The sequence below is a fragment of the Schistocerca piceifrons genome, chromosome 3, assembly GCF_021461385.2.
Source record: "Schistocerca piceifrons isolate TAMUIC-IGC-003096 chromosome 3, iqSchPice1.1, whole genome shotgun sequence".
Classification (NCBI taxonomy): domain Eukaryota; kingdom Metazoa; phylum Arthropoda; class Insecta; order Orthoptera; family Acrididae; genus Schistocerca; species Schistocerca piceifrons.
The window spans coordinates 695,807,646-695,815,368 of record NC_060140.1 but is presented as its reverse complement, the minus strand read 5'-3'; the positions used below and the strand labels follow the sequence as shown (position 1 = coordinate 695,815,368).

Below are 7,723 nucleotides of genomic sequence, written 5' to 3'. Positions count from 1 at the left end.
TCGGGAGGGAAATGGGGAGATGTTTGTCCTTTCCAGGTTTCGGAACAGGAACGACGATAGCTTCCCGCCATCGTCTGGGAAAAGTACTGTCGGTCCAAATTCGATTATAAAGGCGAAGGAGGTAACGCATACTATGGGTTGATAAATGCAACAACATTTGGATGTGGATACCATCCGGTCCTGGGGCGGAGGAGTGAGAAGAAGAGAGTGCATGTTGGAGTTCACGCATGGAGAAAACAGTATTATAGCTTTCGCGATTTTGAGAGTAGAAAGCCAGAGGTTGCACTTCCGCTGCACGTTTCTTCGGGAGAAACGCTGGCGGGTAATTGGAAGAGCTCTAAATCTCAGCAAAGTGTTGACCCAATGAGTTAGAAATTGCGACGGGGTCCTCTAACGTATCATGCGCGACAGTGAGCCCAGAGACCGGGGAGAAACTAGGCGCGCCAGATAACCGTCGAATCCGACTCCAAACTTCCTAGGAGGGAGTGAAGGTGTTAAATGAGCTAGTAAAGAATTTCCAGCTTGCCTTCTTGCTATCGCGGATGACGCGACGGCATCGCGCACGGGACTGCTTATAGCGGATACAGTTGGCCAAAGTAGGATGGTGGCGGAAAACGCGAAGAGCACGTCGCCGCTCACGTATTGCGTCACGGCATGCCTCGATCCACCAAGGAACTGGGGGGGCGCCGGGGCAATTCGGAGGTGCGTGGTGTTGAACGTTCCGCAGCTGTAAGAATAACGTCTGTAATATGAGTGACCTCATCGTCGACGCTAGGAAAGTGATTGTCATCGAATGTCGCTAGAGACGAAAATAGTGTCCAGTCGGCTTGGGCAAACTTCCAGTATCTCGGGCGCATATATGGCAGTTGTGGCTGCAATCGAAGGACACATGGAAAGTGGTCACTCAAGTGTGTATCAGCAAGGGCGAACCATTCGAAGCGCCGAGCTAGCGGAACAGTACCGACCGAAAGATCCAAATGAGAGAAATTTGTCGTGGAGGCAGACAAAAATGTAGGGTCCCCAGTGTTGAGGCAAACAAGATCCGCTTGGTGGAAGACGTCTAGCAATAGGGATCCACACGGACGTGGATGTGGAGATCCCCAAAGCGGGTGGTGGGAATTGAAGTCCCCACACAGCAAATAGGGGGGTGGAAGCTGACCAAGAAGATGAAGGAGATCAGTTCGTGCCATTGATGTGGACGATGGAATGTATACAGTACAAAGAGAGAAGGTGTATCCAGAAAGGGAAAGACGGACAGCGACTGCTTAGAAGGAAGTGTTTAAGGGGATTGGGTGGTAATGGAAAGTATTACGGAGAAGAATCATGAGTCCTCCATGTGCTGGAGTGCCTTCAACAGAGGGGAGATCAAATCGGACTGACTGAAAATGGGGGAAGAGAAAGCGGTCGTGGGGACGCAGCTTTGTTTCCTGAAGACAGAAGATGACCGGCGAGTAGGATCATAGGAGGATCGTCAATTCATCCCGATTGGCTCGAATGCCGCGGATATTCCAATGGATAATGGACATAGGGTGGACAGAAAATGGAGGAATGCGACCAAGGTTGCCGTCAACTCAACGGCTGCTCAGAGCTTGCGACCGACAGCGTGGAGCGTCACTCAGCCGAAGGCAAAATATCCTGATCCATAGGTTGTTTGGCGGTAGCTCCTGCCACCAGCGATCGGCCGGTTGATCGGCCGCCAGCAGTGCGCTTCGGCGACACAGAAGACGGCCGAGGGCGGTTACCGCCAGGTGGTGCTGTAGATGAGACACGCCGTGGCGGAGAAGGAGAGGAACTCTGTTTCTTATTAGCTTTCTTGGAAACATGATGTTTAAATGAAGGCGGAACCGATGGTTGTGAAGTTGGGGTACGTAAAAAGTCTTCACGAGTATGGTCTTTTTTGGAAGTCCGGGTGTCTGACTTTTGGAATCGAGATTTAGCGGAACCTGATGAAGGGTGAGCCATAGATTGAGCAGGCGAAAGTGGGGAGGTTGAACGGGCGATCATTGCGCTGGCCGATCTGACGACCGTGTCACTAAGGGTGAGATCACAAGTCTGCGTGGCCACCTCCTTTGTTGGCCGAGGAGAGGCAAGGACAGTGCTGTATTTTCCTGTTTGAGGCACAGTGGGCTTTCTACTTACGAATGATTTCCGAGCAGCAAAGGTCGACACCTTTTCCTTCACTCTGATTTCCTGAATGAGCTTTTCGTCTTTAAAAATGGGGCAATTTCGAGAGGAAGCAGCGTGGTCACCCATACAGTTGATGCAACGAGGGGATGGAGGTGGACAAGCACCCTCATGGGCATCCTTGCCACACGTAACACATTTGGCCGGGTTGGAACAGGACTCGCTGGTGTGATTGAACCGCTGCCACCGATAGCAACTCGTAGGGTTTGGGACGTAGGGGCGAACGGAAATTATTTCATAGCCCGCTTTTATTTTCGATGGGAGTTGAACTTTGTCAAATGTCAAGAAGACAGTGCGGGTTGGAACAATGTTCGTGTCAACCCTTTTCATAACTCTATGAACAGCCGTTACCCCCTGGTCAGACAGGTAGTGCTGAATTTCCTCGTCAGACAATCCGTCGAGGAAGCGTGTATAAACGACTCCACGTGAGGAATTTAAAGTGCGGTGCACTTCAACCCGGACAGGGAAGGTGTGGAGCAGTGAAGTACGCAGCAATTTTTGTGCCTGGAGGGCACTGACTGTTCCTAACAACAAGGTGCCATTCCGTAATCTGGAACAAGACTTTACAGGACCTGCAATTGCGTCGACACCTTGCTGAATAATGAAAGAGTTGACCGTGGAGAAGTCGTGACCTTCGTCAGACTGAGAAACAACAAGGAACTGTGGCAACGATGGAAGAACTGCCTGTGGCTGAGACTCAGTGAACTTACGCTTGTGAGCAGACATAGTGGAAGATGAGGAAACCATTGCGGAAGACTCCCCCATGATTACCGGCGTCTCCGATGGCGCGCTCCTTCCTTGTGGGGCCCCTCTCTGAGGCCACTCCCACCTTAGGTGATTGTTCACACCTCAGGTCACACCTCTCGACAAACGGACAGAGGGACCAATCGGCACTTTCGGAAGGTATCAGCTCGGGTAATCAGCCCTCCCTGGGCCTGGTCGTTACCAGGTGGTATGTACGTGTCCTACCTGTCTACCCGGGGCAGGGAATTACGCGTTACCCTGTCACCGGCTACGCACGAAAATGCGTGGGTCGGCCTTCAGACACGCACAGGGGGGAAGAAAGAGAAAGGGAAAAACAAAGAAATGGAAAGGAAAGAAGAGAGGTCTCAAACGCTGCAGTGGAGAAAAGGGTAAAGAGAAGAGGTAAGGAAAAGAAGGACGAAGGAAGGGTAAAAACATACAAGCAGAGAAGGCGAAGAATGCGTTACATTTACGAGCGTCCGTCTCCGGACGTAGGCACAAACCACACTCCCAGAGGGGGAGAAGGGGAAGGAAAGAGCCAGAGGTGAGGGGAGGGGGGGCGAAATGGGGGATAGGGAAGGATGCGGAAAAGGAATGTATGCAGCCCGAAAAGGAGGGAGGGCCACATTAGCTCGGGGTCCCGTGCTTGCTACGCACGTATCCACAAAAGGGTTGTGGACCCCCTGGGGGGGGGGGGGGGTACGGTGGGTGTTAATGTGTCAGAAGGAACTGCATTAATTATGTTCAACTCAAGGGCAGTAATGTGCCACAATGCAATGCTTATCTGGTGTTCAAATATCTATGGTTCCATGACGCCCAGTTTACCTACTTCTGTGGCAGAGGGAGCCGATTTAACCTTCTGGACCTCTTCAGATGGTGGGAGAGCTGAGCCAACGGTGATGCACTTAACGCCCCCATACTGTGGAAAATATTCCAGCCGTCAATAGTGTAGACAATGAAATCAACGTTGTCTAATACATACTGACAAACTGTTCCAGTTGGGACAGGCTTTCAGTGTGGCAGACAGCTGATAGTTCCAGCTGTTGTGCTTTGTAGAGTGTTTCACTGAATCCCAAACCAGCAAACAGATTGATCAAAGTTTTTGATCCAAACTTCCTGTGAATAAAGAGTGTGACTGCTTGTAGTATAGGTGATATGAATGATCGACGGCGAATGGCAGCAGTGAGGATATGGAATAAAGATGTCAGCGTTCTATTAATTTTCTGTTTTGCCCTTTTATTCGCTGATACGCAGTCCACGAATACATGGAGTCTACAAGGTATTTACTCAGCTTCACTAAAGAATTTGTCAGAGGGTGTAAAAACAGAAATATCATACGCCATTGACTGATGCACAAATAAGAAGTGCATGACATGATTCTGCATCATGCCTTCCATAATCTTCTACCCTCCATCCCCCCCTCCCCAATCCCACCCTCACATCTGCAGAACAAAATTTATTCTACTGTACATAAATGAATTACAGCCATTTCATATTTTGGTCTTAATCAACTTCATTTAACAATAAAGCTTAATTTAATACCATTAAAGCATTGTTTTCATAAATTTGCTGTTTTTCCACCCCTTGTAACACGAAAACTGTTGGTCGTAGGGAAAAAATGAATATGACGTTTTTCGTAGTAAATTCAGCGTACTTTAATTTTGTACTGGGAAGCATTTTCGCTAGATGCCACAGTTTCCGAATTATTAAAGAAAAACGTAAAAATGCGACCTTGAAAGGCGCCACTCGCTCCACCCCAACGCTCACACCCTGCAGTTCAGGATTATTAGTGTGTTGTTCACGATAGTACCCCCTAAGGCTATACAAAAATTTGCGACTACACGAATTTTTTCCCCTAACGGCCGGTTTTTGGTCTTCGTTGACTGGGCTATTGTCAGACATCGTAGGCTGGGCAGACTCTAAAACAGCACAGGCGCCAAACTTCGGCGTAACTAACATCAGACTTTAATGCTGATCAGAGTACAACAGTGATTGAACACACAGTGCACCGCACACTCCTAAAGATGGACCTCCACAGACGACGATCCATGCATGTGCCATTGTTAACACCACGATATCAGTAACTTGGACTGAAATGGGCACATAGACATCGCCACTGGACGTTGGGGCAATGGCTGAGTGTTGCATGGTCTCAAATTCCGAAACCTTCTTCGTCATGCCCGTGGGAGGCTGCGAAGCCGTCGTCTTCTGGGAGAACAGCGCCTTGACGCCAGTACTGCAGGACAAAGACAAGCTGATGGCGACTCCATTATGCTCTAGGGAATGTTTACGTGGGCGTTCACGGGTCCAGCGGAGCACGTGCAAGGCATGATGACGGCCAAGGGGTATCGTACACTGGTTGCAGACAATGTGCACCCATTTCATGGCGATCATGTTTCCCAACGGAAGTCGCATTTTTCAACAAGATAATGCGCTGTGTCGCAAGGCCAGGAGTGTGATGGAGTCGTTCGAGGGACACAGTGGCGAGTTCCATTTGATGTGCTGGCCCCCCCCCTACTCGCCAGATCCGAATCCGATTGTACACATATGGGATGTGACTGAACGTGGCGTCAGACCTCATCGCTGCCCCCCCCCCCCCTCCCCGGAATTTACGGGAATTGACTGACGTGTGTGCAAAGATGGGGTGGCGACTCCCTGCAGCGACCTACCAAGGCCTCATTGCTTCCCTGCCACGAAGCGTCACCACTGTTACCTGTGGCAAAGCTGGACGTAACCGGCCATTAGGTAGGCGTTCTTATTGATCAGCGTGTAATTTTTATTTTTAATGGTTTTTCCGCCTTAAGATTGCTTCAGTAAAAGAATATCATTCACCAGACACGTTCGGCTTTTGTTTATAAATCATCTTGCGTGGCCTTTCTGGAAATACCGTATACTTAGCATATATCTATATTTTGATATTTACAGGTGAAAAGCGGGATTTCTTGATAAAATTGGCCCACAATTTACTTACGGCGCATTTACCTCTTGTAGTACGTTCTAGACGAAGTCTTGTGCTTTTTCCTTCTTTGTTTACGTAAGCTGAAACGAGTGTCTCGCCTTCAAGGTTAAAAAAAATTTTCCCATGCCGGGAATCGAACCCGGGCCTGCTGGGTGAAAGCCAGCTATCCTAGCCACTAGACCACATGGGAGACGATACACTTTGGCTGTGAAGTTGTATTTCAACGATGTGAGTCACTACAGAACCTGGCTTGGGGCTTGCCGGAAACTGGTTTCTACAGGAGCCGTTGGTGGGGGAAGCCGGTCGGGAGCAGGGCTACTTTGACACGCTGCCAGTCGCGCCAAGTGCTCGCCAAAGTTGGTTCGGCACACACTTCTGTATTTTCGTTGATATACTATTACAGCATTTTCGCAAACGTCTAAGTAACCTAGTCTGCGGTTTATTTCCGGCGTTTATTTTTAAAAGCGCTGACTTTCGCATATCAATAAGAAACATCCGCCTTAACAACAAGGTAAAAGGGCATGCTGACATTTCAAACTGACAAAATGCTCAAAATTTCGAACATAAAGCTATCTCCGTAGTGACGTGTAATAGTTCCCCAAAGCTTTCCACCTAAATGTGCCGACTTCTACTATCACATGGATTGCGTGAGACGGATATTCGTTTCCTCGAACAGAACACGTCAATGGCATCATTTGCAGTGAGGGTCTTTCCTGACTTCTCTGACCAAACGGCTGAAAGATGTTTGGATTCTTATTTTGTTTCGATTATAATTTTCTGATCATGTGTTTCGTGTTTTTGCTACCGCATTCGATTGGAAAACCAGCGTTAAAAAACGTGGTTGATTATGAACATAGAAATACAAAAGTATATAGTGCAAATTTAGCAGTGTTTTTCCCTGTCACAGTTATCGCCGTTAGTATTTCGTTTCCTTGTGTGTCAGATACTGTGTGTGAAATGAATTGCCGGTGAAGTGGTAATATGAAAAACTGTACAAAATAAAAAGAAAGCGAAATATAGATACTCTTATCGAGAAACAAGCAGCTATAATTATGACGTCCTTCCCACTGTCACTTTTAGTGCATTCTTGTGTCTATTATATTCCAGTACGAGATAAGTTTCCTCGAATTTGAAAGAGCTAGGCAGGAGCTGCTACTAAACTGCTATGACGCAAGATTTTATCCACAAAACATCGAGAAATTAAAGTTCACCTAGAGTGTCACGTTTGTCACTTATGTGGCGGAGATACACACATTTCTCAAACTGTGAGAATATCTCTACAATATTTTAAAACATTTTATCCTTCAGGATGCTTCTTACAGGATTACATACGTATCCGATTAATGTCAGGAAGGTGTCCAGAAGCAGTCATAGTCGTTTAGGATTTTTGAACTACAACTCACAGACGATCTTACGTAGTAAAAACAACGAGTGTTTTTCTTTGCGAATTTATTTCTTTTAAACGCTGTTGTTCCAGCCAAGGGAACGATCAGAGTAATGCATTGATTACGCACCATATTCAGAAGAGGCAGGTTTCAAATCATCGTCCAGCCTTCCAGATTTAGCGTATTGCGCGGTATCCCAGTCACTTAAGGCCAAGACTGGAATGGTTCTTTCAACAAGGCAATAACTAATTCACTACCAATTCTCAGTTAAGCTAATGGACTACTTCGGTTAGCATTTTACTGAAGGTTAAAATGTATTTCCCTTTGTGGACTGAAGACAATTACCGAGGATTGAGCGAGGTTGTGCAGTGGTTAGCACAATGGATTCTCATTCGGGAGGAAGACGGTTCAAACCCACGTCCGGAATCCAGATTAAGGTCTACTATGACTT

At 47.6% G+C, this 7,723-nt stretch overlaps 1 non-coding gene across 1 annotated transcript; it reads right to left on the bottom strand.

Annotated features, from left to right (window-relative positions):
• Positions 1 to 6,005: 6,005 nt before the first annotated feature.
• On the bottom strand, positions 6,006 to 6,077 carry Trnae-uuc. The gene has a single exon. It is a non-coding gene; the product is annotated as a tRNA-Glu (tRNA).
• Between the last annotated feature and the right edge of the window lie 1,646 nt (positions 6,078 to 7,723).